Genomic DNA, 9,550 nt, shown 5'->3' with positions numbered 1-9,550 from the left:
CAACTTCCTCATATTGAACGATCAGACATAAATCGAACACGACTCCAATAACTCATAGTGAACATTGTTTAGATCTCCAAACAATTTAACCAAAATCGAACCATATCCTTCTCATTCGCTTCCCAGATGCATTCAATGGCCTTCTCATATCGAACTGCCAGGCCAGTCATCGAAAATGCTTAGCCACATATCGAAAATTCCTATGACAACAAGTCGAAATTAAATTTGACTTTCAAAAACGTTCGATGCAAAACCCGTTCCAATTCACTTCCAACATGTCACAAGTTTCGATTCTTCAAACCCATTGACCCATAGCGAAACTCGATTCTACAACACAATTTGAAATCACCTAGTTAACCCAAATCGATCAGTAACCTTTCGATTCCAGACACAAAAAAAACGATTTTGACTTTTATTTGACCATTGAAATCGAACTGCCTACAACCATCAAATTCGATCCTATCGAGTCGAACTCAAATCCAATAACTCAAAGTCAATTTGGATTTGAACAATCGCATCAACATTCGAATACAAACTCATATGAACATTCCAAAATCGAAATCGATTTCAAACAATGTCCAACGAACTCAAGAACCAGTCAAACTCTAATAACCATCGAAAACTACTTTGAATCAAATACAACTCCAAGAACCGGTAACACAAACTAATTTCGACTCTCAACCTCAAACAACATGAATCGAGTTTCGATTCAGTCACAATCTCATATTTATAAGTCGATTTTGACTTTTAGTCAACACTTCAATTGAATCGATTATGAACTCATTCGATTCCAAACACGTGATTTCAAGCCAATATGCTTTTGATTACCAAGCAACAAGGCTTTCGACATCAACAATCACAGGTATCAATATTCGACATTGACTCTATCAAGAACAAGATAGCGAGCTTGACGAACAGAAAATGAAATTGAATCTAGTTTAGGTATAGGATTAGTACAGTGAGAAAAATGAATGAAAATTGGGCTTTGAATAACAACACTAGATGATTATGAGAATTGGGCTTCAATAAGTTGTGATAAACAGTAGTGGACTTAAAAAAAATGACTAGATGAACAGTAACACTCGGAATTTTTGGGCTTCGAAGTATGGATGATGAACAATAACAAAAACTAAGAATTTTATTTTAATTTTGGTGATTGATCTTAAAAAAATTATTGGATCAACAATGGAGTTGAAACGAAATAGATCCAACAAGACAAAATGATCAAAAATGAAAAACAAAATCCACGATTTAAAAATTTTTTATTAAATTCAAGTTTTGAGAAAAACCTTGATCGTTCATCTTCGATCTCAACATGAATTTTTCGGAATCCATTTGATAATTTGAGAAACTTTCTTGATGATTGTTTTTCCGTTTACAACACACGAATCGACCATTGAAGATCTTGGTTCTTTGGTTGGAACAAGAAAATCACCAATCTTCACATTGTACCACCTACGATGCATGTTGTACAAACCGTTCTTCGTGTTCTTCAACTATCTAGCATCAACTTCATAAGAATCATCAACAGTTTTGGGTTTTGAATTCAAATTCATTGCAACACTTGATGATTGTTGCTTTAGAACCCAAATTTGCTTCATAGATTTCAGATTCATAACAATTTTTGAAGATTTTTGTGAAGAAACTCATTTGTTCTTGCTTTTGATCTTCTTCTTCTTTTTCTTCCTTTTCATCTTCTTGGATCTTGAAGATTTGAATTCAATAACAACTTCATTCTTGACAACTTCAACTTTGCTAGGTTTAATCAAATCTTTTGGAGTTTGATACATTTGAACTTCTTGGATTAAAGGCTTTCGATATGGTACCATTCCTTCAAACGAATCACAAGAACTCAAGCAATCATCGATTTGAACTCCAATTGAACGAAGAACTTTCACATCTTCATCAAAATCACATTGAATTCCCATTTCTTGAAATTCAACAAACTTAAGAACATGAAGATCATTTGGGTTTTCAATAAGAGAAACATATTCCTTATTAAATAATTATCTTTCTTTTCCTTCCTTTTGATTTTCACACCAAGATAACATAATCATGGTGATTTCAAGCAAACATCCAATCTTCGAAAGTGGTTGAAATATCAATCTTCCATGATCATCTTTCAAGCCTCCATAAGAAATCAAAGTTCCCCATGAAATCAACCCGCCTTTCAACAATAACCCATAAAATTGTTTCTCGTTAACTTTGTATTTTACATCTTGAATATCACAACCCAAGAATCATAATCCAAATACACCATGATCACAAGAACTTGGATTTTTCTAGAGAGAGAAAGTGATTATGAATGAGATCTCTAGAGAGAGAAAATGAATCTGAACCAAATTCTATAGAAAGAAAGTGAAACAAACAAGTATTCTAGAGAGAGAAACTCAAATTTTGGATCAAATCAAGATAAATTCGATTTCTAGAACACAAAACTTCTCAAAGATGAAGAACCCACAACAATGAAGATTCACTTAAATCATGTAGTCATCATGGATCAATTCTTGAGAGCTTCAAGAACACCCGCTCTGATACCAATTGTAGTGATCCTAATTATGATGAAATGTGCATAATTGTTAAGATCTAGTGAATCATGCAAACATCAAGAACACAAGGAGTAAATAAAATCATTTAAGCTCCATTAGAATACTAAGAATACAAGTGGGTTTTTGTTCTTTCTCTCACTAAACTAACTCTCCAAATGGGTCTTATAAGTTCTTACATCCAAGGAGAACTTTGCACCCTAATATTCTCCCCCTCAAAGTTAGGATTGGATGTCATGGCTTCAGTTTCCAAACAAGCTCGTGCGATCAAGACCAACTCCCCCTCGAAGTAATACTGGTCTTCAAATCCGCAAATGAATACCTGAGAAGCATCGAATACCCATTTCTACAGCAATGAAAAGGGTAAAGCTCACCATTACTGTCACATCAGATGAGAGTGTGTTTGGTCTTGGAATCCTTCACGGAAAAAACAATTTTGTCAAACTTAATAGAACAATCATTGTCACGAGTAAATTGTCTAATAGATATAAGATTTTTTATAATGTTGGGAGTTACACGAACATTATGAAGGTGAAGGGTGCGATGAAGAGATTTTAAAATGCCTTAACCCACGTTGGTGACGGGAATTTGATTCCCATTACCAACAAGAATGGATGAAAAGCATGCGAATTAAAAACGTTACGTAAGTTACCCGTATCAGAGGAGAGGTGGTTGGTAGCTCTGGTGTCCATGAACGATCCCGAGTTAGTAGGATCTTGAAGGCTCATTACGTGAAAAGATTGAGGAAATCTCGTGGGAAGGTTCGGAGAGTTGTGATCACCAATGGACCAAGATGAGAGAAAAGCACCCGGTTGTTGGGCTTGGGGTTGTTGTTGTTGACGAGGTTGTCTAGATCCGCTTGGGGCCAAAAATGAGTTGGGATGCCGTTGTTGGTGTTGTCCCATGGCCTACATATGTTGCCATGGCGAAGGAGCCCACGATAGAGGGCAAAAAGGACCCCACAAAGCCCATGAGGGAGCCTCGTTATTGCTGCTATTGAAGTCGTTGTTGTGTCGACGGTCAGGCTGTCGCCTGTCGATATTGTGCCGACGATCGCTCTGATTTTGTTGGTCATTCCCCCGTCGGTCTGAATGGTGTTTGCAGTCACCACCGCGGTGTTGTTGAGAGAACCGTGGGTGGGTGTCATTTCCAGTGAGGAGAGCAGATGAAACATCCCAAAAATACAACCCAACAATTTCGTTTTTAAAACATTCTTAAAACCATCATTTCATTACCAAAGTATAAAAATCATAAACTATGTGTTTCAAAATCTCATAAGATCTATCACGTGTCAAATCTCATGTCAAATATCATATCAAAATATCAGAGTAAACTCCCAGGCTGAAGACTGTGGTGTGTGCCATGCGATCATCCTGAGCCCTTCCCTTTGCTAGTGGAAGTACCTGAAACCAAAACTGAAAACTGTAAGCACAAAGCTTAGTGAGCTCCCCCAAACTACCACATACCATACTATAACACATAAAGCACATACTGGGCCTTGCCCACTGCATCGGACCGAAGTCCAGAATAACTTGGGCCTTGCCCGCTGCATCGGACCGAAGTCTGGAATAACTTGGGCCTTGCCCACTGCATCGGAACGAAGTCCGGAATAACTTGGGCCTTGCCCACTGCATCGGACCGAAGTCCGGAATAACTTAGGCCTTGCCCACTGCATCGGACCGAAGTCCGGAATAACTTGGGCCTTGCCCACTGCATCGGACCGAAGTCCGGAATAACTTAGGCCTTGCTCACTGCATCGGACCGAAGTCTGGAATAACTTGAACATAACATATACACAAACGTGTAACATAAACATACAACTACTGCATCGGGCTTGCCCGGCATCGGACTGAAGTCCAGAACACAAAGCACATAACATAAACATGCATGAATCACAAGGACATCAGGCATACATACTACTTCTCGGGATCACCCCGACATCAGACCGAAATCCGGAACTACTATATCTAAACGGGTCGGCATTGTGGTCGTAGACCCGTTCCTAAGGAGGAAACTCACCTCGCGTAACTGGCTGCTGAAACAGTGAGCGGAAAGATATATGGTTGCTGCTCCGGTGACTCTCCGGCTATAAATTCCATAATGACACTTAGTCAGAAACTAATGGCTATCCTTAGGGTGAAATGACCCTTTTACCCCTGGCTAAAGTCCACATCATGGTCAAAGTCAACTTCCCAGTTGACCGGACTCGTCGAGTTGGCTCGACAACTCGCCGAGTCCTAATCCTCTCAAATACCCCCAACCCGACTCTACTCGTCGAGTTTAGCAAGAACTCGACGAGTTCTCCTTCAATCATAACATCGAGACAATCTTCATCTGACTCGCCGAGTTCTTCCTGAACTCGTCGAGTTTATCTTCATCTTAAGAACGTGTCTAGTCTGTGACTCGCCGAGTTGTATGAACAACTCGTCGAGTCCGTCTTCATGAGTTGGGAGATGGCCTTGGACTCGCTGAGTACGTTCCTGCACTCGCCGAGTCCCATGGTTTCCAGATCCATGGCTTTGTCCATTTCATTGAGTCCCTTCCCTGGACTCATCCAAATCCCTTCTGAACTAAAATGGGTTCCTCTGAGTCATAACAGTTTTGAGAACCAAATCACGACTCGCCGAGTCCCAAGAATGACTCGCCGAGTCCATGCATGTCCAAGTCTAATAATTCGATTTCTGATGTGCAAAACTCATCCAAAAGGTAGATCTAGGCTCCTAAGATCGGTATAACACGTAAAGCCATGAACTTTACGTTCATGCATGGGACTTTTATGCTCAAAGGACCAAAAATGGGGTTTATTTCATTCTTGGGGTTCTCATGGCGATAAAGATGGCACCTTTATGCCATGAGGACCCTCCAAGATTCTAGATGTGTGTGTAAATCGAATTGGGACATCCAAGTCCCAAGGATCAAGCTCCTTGGACCCAAAACCTCATAAAGATGACCACAAGGAGATCTAAGAAACTACAAGTCAAGTATGAGGCTTGATTACCAGAAAGTGAAGAGAAGCTGATGTTGTTCCTGGATCTACAATATTCTCTTGAAATCCTCTTTCTTCCTCTTCTTCTCACAAGCTTCAAATACACCAAATAACTCTCAAAATCACAAAGAAAGCTCAAGTTCACTTATGGAGGATTAGGGTTTTGGGATTACTGCTCTGGAGGTGATGGAGGCTGGACAAGAGGCCTATGATGTTGCTTAAATAGGGTGCAAACCCTAAATTTTAGGGTTTCCCCCATACTGGCCTACTCGTCGAGTCAAGGCGTGGACTCGCCGAGTAGGTCACTTACACCCGCGTCCAAACCTGGCATCTACTCGACGAGTTAGGTGTAAGGTCCTAAAACGGATCTTACCAGTGATCAAACAATCAAACAATCAACAAGAACAAGAATTGGAGTGGAAGTAGAATAGAAACAAGCTTGCACACACTTTATAACTTGAAAACGTCGGGTACAACTTGCTTACAGCAACCGTAAACTCTCTGGCATCAACAACCAATAATTACCTACAACACCTCTATATATAAGGAACTTAGGCCGGAAACTCGGTTTACGGCCGTAAAGGGGCTTACGGCCGTAAACATACAACTGGGCCGTAAACTACTAATTAACCCACTAAACCAACATAAATACACAAAAGAACTATTACAATGAAAAGCCTAGCCCAAACCACTAACTGGACCCTTCAATCTCCCCCTTGGTTTGGTGCTAGCTTGGACTTAGTCTATATCAACCACCAGCACGTCCGACTTCCCCATAGCTCCATACCACATTCCTTTTCTGATAATTTCTGCAACCATGGATGTGTACTCCTTAGCAGCAGGCTCAAAGATGTCTTCAGCGACCTTGATCTGATGAAGAGAAAGCTGATGTATATCCCATTTCCCAAACTGTAGAAGATCATACTTGTGATATAATCGGATGCAATCATTTGGGAGTTTGATGACAGTAGAAGTTGTAGCATCATCAAATACCCAGTAAAGCATATTCTCTAGAACTCCATCACCAAGCCTCTTTAATACAGGTATATGTTTCACTTGATTTGTGGGAGGCCACATCACCGTCTGGATAGGAAAGTTTGTCTTGGGATCAAGTATGTCAGGGTGTTCTATGACGATTGACTCTGCAGTCCTCATCGCAGTAAAGCCTTTCTTCACTTGATCTTCCAGAAACATCTTAAGGTGTGTTGCCTTGGGATTACCAGAAAGATTTGCAAAAGGAGCATTGGATAGTTCTGTAAGATCAACCCTGGTCCAGGAATAAAAATCATTTTGGTCTTTGTATAGCTCCGTGTTGCCACTCTTGCGTCTCACATACCACATATTTTGTGTGTCGTGAAAGCCCCAAGAGACAGTTCCTGACCTGTCACCATATTCGGTTCCAAACCGTTTCTTCTCAAGGTCTGTGATGGTGATTTCGGGTTGATCCCCAGGAGCATTCTGATCAGAGCTCTTTTTGAACAACAGCTGTCTCTTCTCAGCAGACTTAGCCAGTTTGGCACGTTTCAAATCCACAACATTCAGAGCATGTGCTGGTTCTTTATCAAAACGATCTACAACTCGGGTTGTTCTTACAGGTGGTGGAACTATGGGAGCAGCTTGATTAGGAATATAGATCCTTGGCTCATCGACAGACGTCTTAAATTTGTCACCAAGTTCTTCTTCCAGCTTCTTCTTTAAGTCATAGTAACTGGCAGTCAACAGACCAAAGTGAGTCTGAAGATCAATGATCTGCTTAGTCTTCAGAGCTTTGTCTTCTAGAAGATCAGCAACTTGAATGGTGAGCTTGGTGTTTTCAGTCTGAAGGTCAGTAACCCGGATATCAAGCTCTATATTCTTATGATTTAGTACGTTGATCTCTTTCTGTAGTCCAAGAATAGTAGGATTCTCTTCTCCAGAGTTGCCTTCCCCAAAAGATATTCCTTTACCACGGGAGGGAGGCGTTGAGAATTGTTCTTCAGCCAAATGCATGGCCAGCCTCACTGAAGCAGCATCATGATCGGGCCTGGGAGGAGAAAATCCTGCAGGGATAGAATAACCACCAGCTTCATAAGTGGTGCTAGGACCTTCACTGAAAGGTTCTGATCAGACAATAGCAGGAGTGGTTATCGGTGGTGTTAAAAGGCCTTGAAGTACACCAGAAACAGGAATTCCCTGTCTAGGGTCACGTTTTCTTCTTTTCAGAGGAGGTTGAGAGGTCTGTGTTGTTGTGCGATCACTCTCAAGCGGCTCAGATGTAGGAGAAACAATATTAAGGGGAGGAATCCCTAACACTGTCACCATAGGAGTTGTTGTTTCAGCTACTTGTTTGGTAGTAGGAGGCGTAGATTCAAGAACGTCTTCAGTTTCCCGTATCTCCGTTGCTGGATGAGCAACATCATTGATATTGTCAAGCAGCAAGTTGAGATTTTCACTTGACAAGAAATCTTCATTACTTCCAAAATTCAGCGGAATTTCATCCTTATCGAAGCCAGAAAGATCAAGATCTTCGTACAAATCAGTCTCAGTCACATTCTTTGAAGACCCTTCATAATAATCACTTTGGACTGGAACTCATGTCAGATTATGTTCCTCTGCCACAAAAGCATTTGGAGCTGCTGTTTTTTTCTCTTTCTTCATGATCCGACACGGTGATAGCATCATCTTTTGAAATCACCCTATCTGAAGAAGTAGGCTCATATGATACTTTATCTAAAGATCCATGAGACCCGGATGCTTCGTTTAGCTCAGCAAATTTTCCAAACTTCACAAGAGGATACAGTCCTTGGAAACCGACCTTTCCCTTGCGATTGCTTTATAAGCCCAACAGTATGGGGACCTAATGACTTCATATCTAGGGTATCTCCCTCCTTGACCATCTCCAGAAATTGAATATTGATGAACAGTTGGATGAACCTAGGATATATTAAGAAAGTATCCCGGGTTATTGCGTTGATGTTCACCACGAACTCGTCTAAGATAAACTTTGAGAAATTGAATTCTATTCCGGCAGCAAGAGAAGCAATGGCTCCAGTGTTCCTTAGAGAAATCTCGTCAGCTCCAGACTTTCTCCCAGAAATGCAGCTCACAAATACATGAGCCAAGAATCTCCAGTACGGTGGCAGAAGCTTTTTCATAGTGGGAGGAAAGTTGCCTTCGTAACCCATCTTCTTAAGAACCTTCTAGGCATCTTCAATCCCAATCTCAGTAGGAAAGCCAGGTTGATCATCAATCAGCAACGCTTCTCTGATGAATTGTTCAGTAATAGCAATCTTGCAACCCTTCACAACAGCTTCAATAATAACTGCTCCATCATTATCTGTCTTCAGTTTGGCAGTCCTCCAGAATTCCCTGATGATAATCTGATAAACCACGGGATTCACAGTAATAGCAGACGCCAAGCAGCAATCACTCAGCATGTGGATCATCGACCTGAATTCTCCATGAACAGCAGGAGGATCAGCCAGTACGATGGCCAAGTTGTGCATGTCAGCGAACTTCAAATTTGCCATTTGATCTGCACTAAAGCAAGCCAAGTAAGAAAACAAAAATATTTGAGCAATTAATGTTTTAAGTTTTCTTAATTAATCAATTTAATTTTGGCCGTTAAAAGAGAAATTATTTTGACCAAACTAGAGTTTACGGTCAACTAGGGGTTTACGGCCGTAAACCCATGGCAGTAAGCTCATGGCCGTAAACGGAGTTTACGGCCGTAAGGTTCGACCGTAAGCTCCGACAAATCGTTTTTCTTCGATTTACGCCCCAAAATCCGTCGATTTGATGAACAAAACACATTCCCACTGTCGATTTTGTTATACCTTTGAGATTAACCGAACGATTTCACAAAAAAAAAACGAGAAATTTTTTTCGAGAGGAGAGAGATTACGGTCGGAAATTGAAAAGTGAGAGGTGAGAGAGTTTTCGACTGTAAGCTCTCCTTAAATACCCTGTTCGATTTTACCTGTCTTCCACATAGTATAAGGCACAGTCCAAATCCCAAATATTTTTCAAAAATAAAACT

This window comes from Lactuca virosa, chromosome 5 (assembly GCF_052849685.1).
Source record: "Lactuca virosa cultivar CGN04683 chromosome 5, Lactuca_virosa_CGN04683_v6, whole genome shotgun sequence".
Lineage (NCBI taxonomy): Eukaryota > Viridiplantae > Streptophyta > Magnoliopsida > Asterales > Asteraceae > Lactuca > Lactuca virosa.
This window is presented reverse-complemented; position numbering follows the sequence as displayed.